Source organism: Lissotriton helveticus, chromosome 12 (genome assembly GCF_964261635.1).
Source record: "Lissotriton helveticus chromosome 12, aLisHel1.1, whole genome shotgun sequence".
NCBI lineage: Eukaryota > Metazoa > Chordata > Amphibia > Caudata > Salamandridae > Lissotriton > Lissotriton helveticus.
Window position 1 is genome coordinate 184,056,785 of NC_136073.1, and position 14,315 is coordinate 184,071,099.

Genomic DNA, 14,315 nt, shown 5'->3' on the forward strand with positions numbered 1-14,315 from the left:
TAACATTTTCACCCCAGACATCACACCGCACCTCACACACCTATTTAACAAAATGGCGGAGGAGGGGGAGACTACTGGATCAATGTCCGAGGTCATGATCTCGGTTATACCTAAACCAGGGAAAGATCCCCATCAATGAGCCTCATATCGTCCCATCGCCCTACTGAACCTGGACTCGAAGCTTTATTTCTCTATCCTAGTTAAGCGACTTAACGATCTCATGCTTGATCTTATACATCCTGACCAATCGGATTTATCAAGGGGCGGCAAACACATGACAACACTCGAGGAATTGTACACGTGATGGAGAAGGCCAACAGATGACGTAACCCCGCAATACTGGTTGGTCTAGACGCCGAGAAGGCCTTCAATAGGGTAGACTGGACATTCCTATTCAACACTCTCACAAGCTTTGGGTTCGCTCCTAAATTTATTACCATGATTCGGGCCAATTATGTCCAACCTCGCTCCAGGGTGCAAGTCAATGGAATACACGCAGCCTCCTTTCCTTACTCCAGGGGGACCCGGCAGGGGTGCCCCCTCTCGCCCCTACTATTTGCCCTTAGCATTGAACCTTTGGCGACGGCTATCAGAGCCAACCCCGATATTCAGGGGATTCCCTTTAGTGGTGACTCACACAAAATTTCACTCTTTGCTGACGATGTCCTCTTATCACTCTCTGATCCCGCTGGGTCCCTGTCCCCTTTACAGTCTGAGCTGGAGAGATTTGAAGCGGTGACGGGCTTCAAGATAAACCGCGGCAAATTGTACATACTCAATCTCACTCGTATCACAAGCGGTAGCGAGCGTGCTTCGGCCACTCACTTCTCTCCAATGGACCGCTTCCTCCATACAGTATCTGGGGATCCAGCTAACGCCCCGGGTTGAGGGACTTTTTAATGCTAACTTTCCCCCCATTCTCACCCGCATTCAAACAGAGCTTGCACGGTGGAAACCCCTCTTTCTTTCCTGGCTTGGCCGTATACACGCTGTCAAAATGGCACTCCTTCCCAAGCTCCTCTAGTTATTCCAAGCCCTACCGATAGAACTAGATAGTGACTTTTCCTTAGAGTCAAATCCATGAATCACCACTACATTTTGCAAGGGGTGTGTGTCCGCTTTTCTTTCACACTATTACATCGCTCCCGGGCAGAGGGCGGAGTGGGACTCCCAGACATTGTACTGTACTATAAGGCGCCGCAATTGAGAGTGCTGACGGAATGGTCCAAATGAGAATCTGAAAAACACTGGCTACATATGGATTGTAGTGCAGCAGGTAGAACTATTTGGGATTTAGCTTGGCGCCCCAGGAATGACAGGCCTAGGAATGCATACCTTAGTACTACTACACACACCACCCTGAAGGTGTGGGTCTCGGTCATGTGAGACAACCGTGGACTTCCTTTCTTTCACCATTCACACCACTTCATTTCAACCCAGCCTTACCCCCAGGGCTATACGAGGGACCCTTTGATGCCTGGAGAGACGGAGGATACCTCGCTCTGACACACCTTTTTCATAACGCTGGCACCCTTACCTTTGACAACTGCAAACGGGACTATGGCTTAGAGAACACGGAACGATACCATTACACTCAGCTATTACATTGGGCTCTCACTCCACAAATACGGGAAGCAGCCACCCGCGCCCTCACGAGATATTAATCATTCCTTTACAAAAATACCACCATTAAAGGGGTAATCTTGTTCATATATAACTACCTACTCACTACTATGCTTTCCGCACGGTACATGATCATGTGGGAGGGAATTCCACAGCGTGGTATCTCAGAGGAGATATGGTCACGTCTATGGTTTGACATCACACGTTTCAACTATTCCATAGAGCTCCAAGAAGCGCATCTTAAGACCATGATGGACTTGTACCCTCACCCTTCCAGGTTCAAATAGATCTTTCCCAATACTTCTGATAGATGCTGGAGGGGCTGCAGTCTCTTAGGTGACTTCCAACACATCTGGTGAGACTGCCCTACTATAAGCCCCTTTTGGGATGAAATACTGGCACCCCCAAGGCAGGAATCCTTTTGGGGCTCCGCAATCCGGCCCTGGAACACCAGACTCGAGCAGCCAAGGCAATCATGTGGCTCTGTATAGGTGTGGCAAAAGTGACTTTAGCAGCTTCCTGGAAGCAGAGGGATGCTCCGGCGATTTCCCTTTGGCATACCCGGCTATGGAAGCTACTCAGCCTAGAAAGAATGTCCAATATTTTCCGGGACAATTATGAGAATTTTTAATTTAAATGGGGGCCGTTAGTTACTTTCCTCTCACCGGGGCTGCCATTGGCTGTCTGTCCTCCTTCTGTCAGAGCACTATATCTCTTTCAATTTTGATTTATCTCCAACTGTCCCACGTTGAGCACACCAATACGATTGAGCCGCCACCACTGTTTGGGAGGGGGGAGGGAGGGGGAGTTTTTGGTTATTCATTTCCTGGGTGTTGTTTTTCCGGGGCATTAATTTACCTCTATGGCTCCTTCCAGTTGGAAGGCTTTGATAGAACTCCGTCACAAAAGAAAGATGGGGCGCTCAGTTAAGTTCATTTGATTTTAAGTAATGAATATTGGGGACTGGCCCAAACCCCTCCTCGCTAGAAACTGTACCCTCTATTTTTGCATTTCCTAGGAGACAGGGGCCAAGACACTGGCCAGGTAATGTGATACTGTGCGAACCCTCTTTTTGAAGATATGTTCGACGCTCACTGCGATGAGCGAAGTGATGGTTATATTTTAAAGATGTACTTGAAAAACGTTCAATAAACACAAGTTTGATCCAAAGAAAAAACAAGGATTCCTGTATGTATTGTATTTTAAATGATGGTTAACATTTCAAAATGTTGTAAAAGTAGTTGTCCATAATTTTGTGCTCAGTGGTACACTGACCTACGAGGTGACCAAACACATTGCAGATAAAAGGAGAGACTGAAAGTGCAGAAAACAGTGCTACCAATGTTTCAAAGTAAGGATAATTTAGGTGGTCACCTTAGGGAAGATGCTGTACATATAAGGGGCAGATTCACTATTCTAACTCCAGATAGAGCCACCTCAATGAAGGTGTTGGACACTGAATTGGTAAAAAATGACAGAGGTATCGCAAAAAGGATATAGGACAATGAACTGATGACAATGTAGTTGTATCATTCCATGTTTTAATTGTGAAAAATATTAAATAACGTTAAAAAAACAATTTTTCTCTGCAACACAGCACACATACTGCCCACTATAAAGCGATGATTCCAGTAAATCAGTGGCAGTGTCTCCGACCCGTTTGGTGACTGACCTGGGCAGTAAGAGAAAATTGCGCTGTGATTTAATAAGAGCATTTTAAATTGTCTGTTCGAAATTTGCACTCGGTAATACTGTGTTACTTAAAAGTGTGTTTTTAAAATTCAAAATCCCCCCTGCACCACACGCCACGACTGATTGCTAGAGCCGCTGATCCAGCGGCCTATAGGAAATATGCCATAAGCGATGCTACCTAACTCTATAACTCTATAACCTACTTTATAAAATACTACTCTAACTCATGGACCCATTAACCAAATATGACATATTTTGACCTACTGAATCAGGTGGCCAAATTAAACCTATACAACTTATTTACAAATTATATACAATTATATACATCCGCGGTAAACGATGACATCATTTGAACAAATCCTAACTATTTAAATGACCACCATGGCGATGGCATCTAGCTAATAGTAACCTGTACTTCTGAATAACCAAGACCAGCTTGTTTTCAAGAGTAAGATTTTATTAACTAATTTTGAATTATTAGGAATATAATTTCATAAATGCAAATTTTATTAGAATCATAGCAAGCATGTTTGAAAAATATTATAAAAGAAATACAGTTTTAAGTAAGGAATTATAAGTTTAGCATTTCTAAAATCCTAAGTCCCTAGCTAAGCTAAATAAAAGGAAATAAAGTAAAGTCTTTAAGGGTTCTTACGTGCTCCACGCAAAGTCCGACAGCACGACACCCTCATCAGAAAGTTGGAAAGCAGCAGCCAGCCCATCCCTAGGGCATGGGATTTTTATACCTTTCTATGCTAGCTAATCTAAGTAAAGGAACATTTTCTGCAAAAGTCGATGTCTCATTGGTCCAAGAGTGACAAGTGACATGTCACCCACATTTCAAAACTTCCATTCGGTCATATTCTTTGGGACCATTGTCTTTCTTGTACGTGTTCCAAAGCTTCCTTGATTTGCAACAAATTTGAGCAAGAGTTCTCACTGGTTTCAATACACATCCTCGGAGGCCAAGTTATCTAATGTTCTTTCTACCGGTTTCTGACCTTGGCCACGTCCGACAAAAATAATGACAACGCTCCTTTATTGTTCAGTGAATGAAACTTTGATGGAAACTTTCAAAATGGACATCTCGTGCTCCTTGCAGAAATTAAATTCATCTTTTAGCAAACTCGAGCAAACTAGGCCCAAAAGCAGGCAACTTATTTTTCTAGTATAAAACAAACACAAGAAAAGTATTAATGTAAGAAATATTATTTATTCTGTTTCCACCCTTCGTTTACTAATTGATTAACCCTCCCAATTAGTCTAAAGTTACCAAGCAAGAAGCAAACAAATAAAGCAGCATTTTATATTTACCAGTCTTCATGAAACCATTAAACCTTATGTGCACCTAGAATAGTAGAAATGACACCACATAGACAAGGAAAGCAAAATAAGCACATGCCTCTTTTAAATCTGCTGCAGTTAGTAATGACAAAACGAAAACGACAAAATTAATTTATTATTTTTGCACGAACAAAAGATGCAACAATTATGCACGTTTATGAGCACACATGTTAATGTCCCCGTGTGTAAAGTTTAATCTAAGTTGTGTTAGCATAACACATCACAAACTATTAATATTATTATTTCATGTTATGGAAGTATGACTTCACGAGTTTAAACAGATTTCTGTTTTCTATCTCGCTCCATCAACTCCCTCATCTGGTGATTAACAAATCACCACACCACCACCCAAAATTTGGAAATTTAGACTTCTTGGAAAATGATTCAAATTCATCTGTGTCAGTATTTCTAGAAATTTGTTTCTGCAAAATCCTTGCAATTGTCATAACGTGCTCTGTGTAATTCTTGTAACTCAATCTCCCTTTCTTCTTCTTTTTTGATTTTATAAATTCTTCTCTTTTCCTTCATTTGTTTCTTTCTCTTATGCAACAAACAACCAATTTTTGTCAAAACAAAAATGAATATTATCACAATCAAAGGTGCCAAAATCTTGCCAAGAACTGAACTTCCAATGTCATGAAACCAATTTTTGATTGATTGTAATCTTTTTGAAAATTTTTCTGAAAAATCTTCTTCTTCTAAGGGAATTATCTCTGAATGCATCTCTGTGATGTTTTTAATGTACATCTCAATGTTCTTACTTTCATCAGGGAGATAGGTGCAACAATGTTGCACATGTAAAATGCCGCAGACTCCTCCCTCTTTTGCTAGGAGTATGTCTAAAGCAAGGCGATCTTGAATCACCATGGATCTGATTGCAATGACCTCGACATTCACTAATTGAAAACCATCAGCTGTATCTGTTGACAATCTGTCAACAATTGTGGACAATTGTCTGATTCTTCCTGCATTCAGGGTTATACCTACAAAAGGTATCACTGCTTGAAAAATATCTCCCAAAACCTCTGTGAAAGTTTCTCTTTTAACCCTATTTACATAATTGTTGATTTTGAACAGTCCTTCCGAATCTCTGTCAACATGGAACATCTTAGGAAAAACAATCCCAACATAACAAGTTCCATACCAATGATCAGGGAGATTGTAGTAAGCCTTGTCACCACAAACAAAATAAATTCCAGGGAAAATTGGATCTTTTCCACCTTTGAATCCCCAACCTCCCATGATCTGATATGTATCTTCACAATTACTTGCACCCACAAAATAGTTATCAAAAAGTGTATTGTCTCTTCTAATGCAAAGCTTACCACTAACTGGTTTATCTATGTGAATTGCAACATTATCAAGCATTTTGCCATTTAGCTTCTCATCCTCTTTCTGCCAGAACCTAGACTTAGTCTGCTTGACTATTTCATTTCTCTTGTAGATTGCTCTCCTCTCTTCAACTAGGTTCAAAAACTTCTTTCCTTCAGCACTTAGTTTGCAGGTTAGATTGTTCTTGTAAGCATACTCATAGGTGAGTTCATTAGTGACAAGGACAAATTCCCTCATCTGTTTCGCTTTTTTATGTTTATTCAAAGCACCCTCAATTTTTAAATTCGCAAAAATCTCGTCAAAATCTGAATAATAGTATTCTAAGCGTCCAGTTTGATAGAACAAGCTAGCTAACACACTGCATGTCACACCATATGTAAGAGGAAGCATATTGTATGTCACTCCCTCTGAAACAGAAGCAGGTAATTTAACACAGACGTAGCAATCTTTTGCATCCATTACCTTGACATATTCACTCAAAAGCTTTGTGAATGTATTACTTGAAAAATCACTAATAGATTTGTCCTGATGAATGTTAGGTTGATGATCAATAACTTTGCCTGTTGCACTATGCTTGTTTTGACTAACTGAAGCTTTGCTTGTCATGTTGGCTTTGTTAAAATCTTTGTTAATTTCAAATGGAATGATCACAGCTAAAACTAACCAGAGCAGAATTAAAATGAGCAGACACACCAGAGTCATCTTACAGCATCTCTTAAAAATGGAACACCTTGAAGTATTCTGTTCCATAACGTAAGGCATCTTTGATTAGTTTTGCCTTAAAAGAAAACAAAAAAAACCATTTTAAAATTAAAATGTAAATGATAATTATTTACACCCCCCTTTTAAAATAATTTTTTTTTCTTTTTTTTTTCAAACCCCTAACAGTATTTCTTCGACCTTATGTCACAAAATAAGTTTTTCTCAACTAAACAAGTTTTCTTCGACCTTGTGTCACCTAACAAGATTTCTTCAGCCTTTTGCCAAAAATTAAAAACCCAGAAAATCCCAATTAAAATTTCTGTACTTCAATCATTGTCACTAATTTCTTCAATGTCTTCTTCTACTTGACTACTATCGTAAATGTCAATAACAGGTGGAATTACTAGATAAGTCCACTCAGGAGATTTATATTTCTGATTTGGTCTTATAATCCTCTTTCCTTTTCTTGTCACTACTTCAATTTTTCTCCCAACTCCAACTTCCTTTTCAGGATCCTTTTGACTACTGATTTCTTCTACCTGCTCTTTCGGTTTCTTGATCAATCTGACTCTCAATCTTCCACCAGGCCAAAAATCTGTTTTCCTCACGAATTTTCTCTTCGGTTCTGAAGCTCTTGTCTCTGACTTCCAAGATCTTTTCTTTGAACTTCTATTTTCACCATCCACGTCACTTTCTTCAGTATCACAGTCTGAAACTTCAATGATTGACTCAGGAACTTCTCTATTCGGCAGTTTCACTCCTTCAGGAACTATGCTTTGTCTCCCATCACTGGTACTCGGTAATTCGTCTTCCTCCTCTTCTTCAATTACCTCCAACTTCCCAGATTCTGGTTTTCCGTTCCTTACTTCAGAGCTTGACTTCTGCTTTTCGATACTCTCCTGGTCAGAAATTTCTTTTGATTCAGCTTCTCTGTCTTCGATGGAACTTACTCCAGTTGTTTTTCCTTTTAATAGATTCTCTTCTTCCTCAGAATCTATTTCAATAACTTCCAAATCCTTTCTTGTCAACTCTCCATTCACAGGCACAGGTTCCAGATGTCGACCTCTCTGTCGATCTCCAGTATCTGGATTTGTTTCACCTTCTACTTCAGAATCAGAATCTTCAGTAGTATCACTTTCAACATCAGAACTCTCAGGAGTAGGCACTGGAATAGTATGACTAGGATGAATCCACCTTTTCAATCCTCTGCATTTCACTGCATTTGTAGTGACCAGAATTATTTGTCTAGGCTTCTGCCACCTAGGAGCCAGACAATTTCTTCTTCGATGTACTTTTGTTCTGACCCAATCACCAGGTCTCAAATCATGTGTCAAAACTTTCTCATCTGATTGTGCTTCAGTTCCCACCTGATTAGACACAGAAGTCACTATATCAGATAACTTTTTACAGTAATCCAAAATAGCACTGTCATTTGTGCTCAACAATTTGCCCACAGGTACAAAAGCTTGTCTCATGACTCTTCCCATCAGTATTTCATGAGGACTCAAACCTGTCATTTTATCAGGTGTACTTCTCAATGACATTAAAACAAGTGGAAGAGCATCAGTCCACTTTACACCTGTTTCCAGACACATTTTTCCAATCCTGTTTTTTATTGTCCCATTAATCTGTTCAACCACCCCAGATGCCTCTGGTCTGTATGCACAGTGTATTTTCTGCTCAATGCTTAATGCCTCACATATTAGCTTCATCAGTTTGTTATCAAAATGGCTTCCTCCATCACTCTCAATAGTGACTGGAAAACCGTACCTTGGGATGATTTCTCTGAGTAGCAGTTTTGCCACTGTAACTGAATCACAATGTCGTGTAGGAAATGCTTCCACCCATCTTGAAAACAAACAAACAATCACAAGAACATATTTCAAACAATTGTGTAGGGGCATTTCAATGAAATCCATCTGCAACCTGGTAAAGGGACCACCCTCTCGACCAATTACCCCTGTACCCACAACTGATTTCCTGTTTGGATTCATTTGTTGGCATGACAAACACCTTTGACAAAAAGACTCTGCAATCGTTCTAAATTTTGTATTGAACCAAGTCTCTCGAAATAGTCTGACCATGGAATCTCTTCCAAGGTGAGCTGGGCCATGATACAATCTGGCCATATCAGCAATCAAACAATTTGGTAAGACTATTCTGCCATCTTTGTAGGTCCACACTCCATCCTCATCACGTGGTCTACAATCTGCTCTTAACCACAAATCTTTTTCCTCATCATCTGCTTCATTTTGTAAATCTCTGATCTCCTGCCATGTCTCTACAACTGTTGTTAGCATTAATGAATTTGAATCAGTTTCTTTACTCTTTTCCCGATTGTATGCACAACATTTTCTTGCACAGTATTTTGCTGTCTCATCTGCATAGGCATTGCCCTTTGAGATATAATCCACTCCTTTTGTGTGTGCTGCACACTTTAAGATTGCGATCTCTTTCGGCAACTGTATGGCATCAATTAATCTTTTGATAAAAACTGCATTTTTAATTGGTGACCCTGCTGATGTCAGATAACCTCTCTGAGACCAGAGCTGTCCATAATCATGCACAACTCCGTACCCATACTGACTATCAGTAATGATGGTAACTCTTTTGTCCTTTGATACTTCACAAGCAGGAATTAAAGCAATCAATTCAGCCACCTGTGCTGAACGAATTCCTTCAAGACATGATGCTTCTTCAACATCTGCAACTTTACAGACTGAGTATGCTGCTTTCAAAACACCTCCCTCTGTCCTCAGACAGGAGCCATCCACAAAGTAGACTACATCTGATTCAGGCAAAGGTACATCTTTAATGTCCTGCCTTGGTTTGGTGCAAAATTCCATGACATCCAAACACTCATGTTCCATTTCATCTTCATCCACAATTTCAGAATCAGGCAGTAATGTAGAAGGATTCAAATTCAAGCATCTCGAAATGGAAACATTATCTGCTCCCAGTATGATTTTCTCATACTTAGTCAATCTGATGCTGGTTAAATGTTGAGTGTTACCTCTTTTCAGTAATATTTCAACCGAATGAGGCACAAAAACTTTCACAGGAAATCCCATTATGATTCCTTCGCTTTGCTCAAGACTGACACTTGTAACTGCAACTGCTTTCAAACAACCTGGTAAGGCTTTTGCAATTGGATCAAGAACTGCAGAGAAGTATGCAATAGGTTTCTTTAGATTCCCATGTCTCTGAATTAACACAGACAATGCACATCCTTCTCTCTCACTGCAATACAGTTCAACATCTTTCTCATAATTTGGCATACCCAAAGCAGGAGCTTGACATAAACTCTTTTTCAGGTTCTCAAAAGATTCCATCTCAGCTTCATTGAGAGTAATTGGATCTTTTATATCAGACGTTGTCAGTCTCTGTAGTGGTTTCGCAATTACCGAAAATCCACTTATCCATTGTCGACAGTAGCCAACCATTCCCAAAAACATCCTAACCTGTCTCTGAGTTCTTGGTGGTTGCATTGCTTGAATCATTTTTATTCTCTCAACTGTCACCTGTCTTTGTCCCTTTGCAATTCTGTGACCAAGATATTTCACTTCTTGTTTGCAAAACTGCAATTTTGCTGGAGACACTTTATGTCCCTCATCTGCAAGATGATTCAAAAGTATTATTGTGTCTGTTACACAATTTTCTCTTGTTTTAGCAGCAATCAACAAGTCGTCAATATACTGCACCAACGTAGACCTGCCAGGTAAATCTAAATCTTCCGAAGATCTTTTTAACAGCTCATTAAAAATTGAAGGACTCTCTGTATAGCCTTGAGGGATTCTACACCATGCGAGGGTCCTACTCTGGAATCTGAAAGCGAAAATTTCCTGACTCTCTGGATGTAAAGGAACAGTAAAGAATGCATTACAAAGATCAATGACAGTGTACCATTCAGCATCATGTGGAATCTGATACAAAATGACTGCTGGATTTGGAACCACAGGACAACATGGAACAACAATCTGATTAACTTTTCTCAAATCTTGAACAATCCTGTACGTTCCATTCGATTTTTTAATTCCCATGATCGGTGAATTACAAGGGCTACTCTCAATTTCTTTTAAGACACCTTGTTTAATGAATTTTTCAATCACAGGTATAACTCCCTCAATAGTCTCTGCTTTCATCTTATATTGAGGAATATTAGGAAACTGTATTCCTTGCTTCAGTGTAATTTTGACTGGATCGACATGTTTCATCAGACCCATCTCATTCCCAGTCAAATCCCAAATTTCAGATTTCACTGTTTCCTTGAGCTCTTCTGGTAAATTCTCTTTTTCAAATGCAGGAAACAATTTAATTTCCTCTGATTCCATTAGCATCATTGTCATCCTGTACAAACCATCTTCCTCCATTGTTTGTAATTCAACTCCTTCAGGAGAACAATATATTCTGCAATTCATCTTGCACAATATATCCCTGCCCAATAGATTCACTGGACTACTGTTACAAACCACAAATCTGTGCTTATCCTTGAAATTTCCAATTTGAACTGGTACTGGATCAGTCATTGTTGATTGCTTACTCCAACAACTTGGATGGTATCCCCAGAGAGAGGTAGGTTTTCAATTTCCACTGATCTAACAGTAGAACGGGTAGCACCAGTGTCCACTAGAAAAGTGATGTCTACATCATTAACTTTCCCGTTTACAAATGGACCAGACTGGTCAACCTCAAGAGTGGCTCCAACAACACACTCTTCCTCCTCTCTCAGGCACCGTCAGTAGTAATCATCGGAATCACTTCCCTGACCTTCTGTTAACAAAAACTGTTGTGAAGCATTTTGCACCTTTTGCCTTTGGGGTTTTATTACCTGTTCATCTCCTTGAAATCCCACACCAGAATTATATTTTTGAGTTCCCCCACAATTTGGAAAAGGAGGTTGTGGCAATTGACTCTGTTGGTTATTCACCTGTTGCTGCAGCTGTCGCTGAAGATTTAATTCGTTTAAACTCTGTTGCAACTTTAGCTGTTGCTGCAGGTCAACATCACTCTGCATCTGTGGATTTAACAATGGACTTTTTAAATTTCTAGGTGGTTTCTTACATTCATCTCTCCAGTGTCCAATCTCGCCACAATTAAAACAAGGTAATTTTTGTTTCATCTCTTCAATGCTTGGGTTAATTTTTCTCACAAAATTATTATTTTTAAACTTCCCTTGACCTTGATTCGAATTTGTAGTTTGAACAAAATTTGTTTTTATTACCAAGACTAGCAATCTGTTGCTCAGCCACTTTTACCTGAGCCCACATGGCTTTCTCCTTGAGCTTCTTTTGTCTCACTTCTAACTCATCACTGCAGTATTTTGCTTTTCTCAAAATGTCATCAACAGAAAGTGCTTGCCATCCGACAATACTATTCCTGATCATATCTGCAATTTCTGGTTTTAGACCATAAACAAATCTATAGACGAAATGACTCATATCTTTCTCGTCTAGTTTTTCATAGCCACTGTATTGTTTAAAAATCAACAGTAACCTTTCATAAAATGAATGAACCGATTCTTTTGTTTCCTGGTTTGTTCTTTCTATCTTAACCCAATCGACCTCTTTTGGTGGAATTTTGTTTTTCAACCAGTAAATCACCTTTTCATAAAAATCCATTACAATTGGATTTGGAGCACCTGTTTCTTTAATTCGCTCAGGTTCTACTTTTGGCCAACTTATGGCTATTTTGCATTCTGTCCAAAGATCTGATGGGACAACAATGTCAAAAAATCCATCCAGATCAATCCACAAAACTTTTGAGACTTTGATGAACCTGTCCACCTGCCTATACCACTCGACTGGCTTTTCTCTCAGTCTTGGAAAATCATTTGTGAACAGCAATATGTCCTGTCTTGACCAAGGGACATGAACATATCCTCCACCTGCAATCTCTCTCATTGGAAATTGTTTTGACAATTTTTCCAATTTCTCATCTTCCTTCTTTCTCGTCCATTTCACTCTCCACTTGCTCAATTCTCCCAGTTTTTTGATGTAAACAATCAAATCTTTTATGTGCATTATTCTTCCCATTGAGTTCAAATTCTCAATGTCACTTTCTGAAAAGTCTAATCTGTAATGTTTTGCAAAATTCTTTTGCCTGCTTAAATCAATTTCAAGTTCAGCTGCCAGTTCATCCAACTGATCATATTTGTTTTTTGTTTTCCACTGAATACTCTTGCAAATGAACAGTAGTTCATCATCTCGATAAAAATTTAAACTGTCAGGACCAATTGTACCAATTATTAACTCCTCCAAATTTGCTTTTAATTTTGCAACATCAAGTTTAGGTTTTGTCACTCTGACTTCAGAACACTCAGCATCAGATTCTGCACCCATCGGTGATTTTGGAGATAAATCCTCATTAAAAGTCAAATTAGGCATTCTCGATTTTGAAGAATTAATTTCAGATATGTCTGAGTAAAATTTTTCAGCAACCTTCTGAATTTCTGCATTTAAAGGAACAGTCAAACCTGTCTTATTTACTTCTCTTTGCTCAAAAACAGGCTGAACAGGACCAATTGTCACTGGAACTGTCACGGCTTCCATTCTTTTTGTTATTTGTCGAATTAATTCTTCCTTTGATCGTAAATATTCAGAAGAATCTCCAGCCTCCACATTTCTAACTTCTCTCACATAATTTTTTGGAGCTTCCCTTTCTCTTGAAATTAATGAAAAATGTCTACCTCCAATACAGACATTTGTATTTGCCTCAGCTTCTGATTTTCTTGGAGTTTCAAAAGATTCAGAACTATTTGGGTAAATTTTAGGAGTTTCAATAACTGGAGGTGCACTCGGTGTAGTTTCTGTAGAAACCATCGGAGTAGACCATGACCTAGGGGGTCTCAAAGGCTCATTCCTTTTATCTGAAGTGTAGATTTCTTCTAAAACTGCATCCTCAGATTCACTTTCTACAGGAGCATTATTTCTTTTTTCAGTTCTTTTTCCATCAGGAGAACCTAAAACCATCTCTCTAATTAAATAGAGTCCCTCACTCATGCTTCCCTGTCTCCACATTCGCATCCTATCCTCATGTGTCTCTCTTCTATAACTCGGAGCCTTAGGAGGTCTTTTAATTCCACTAGCTTCCCTTTGTAGTTGATACATCTCATCCTCCCATTCAACTAAAGCTTCAAATTGAGTTGGTCTCGGCTTTGGAGTAAGAGCATTCATTTTCTCTCTCAAATTCCTCAAAACTTTTACATTAAATGAACCATCATCAGGCCAAGCCAAAACACCATCATCCTTAGTGTAGTGTTTCCAAATATCAAACCACAAAACAGTATGATAACCATATTCACCTTCCATATACGCTGCAGGTGTTTTGTACTTATGAAGTAATTTACCACCTCGCGTTTCAATTTTCTTGTCAGGTGAAATAAAAATTTTAAATTTCTGAAACAACGTTGGCTTTTTCTCAACGTGTTTAAAATGATAACTCATTTTTAAGAGTTAAATTCAATCGACAAATTTGTTCGTAAAATATTTCCGGGATGTTCCGCAAAAACAACCAATCCGTGCACGAAACACACCAACAAGCCAATGAGGGTTGAGCTATGTCACTTTTTTACTCAACCAATAAAAATGGAGATTTTCTGAGGAACCAATCAGCTTACAGCTCGT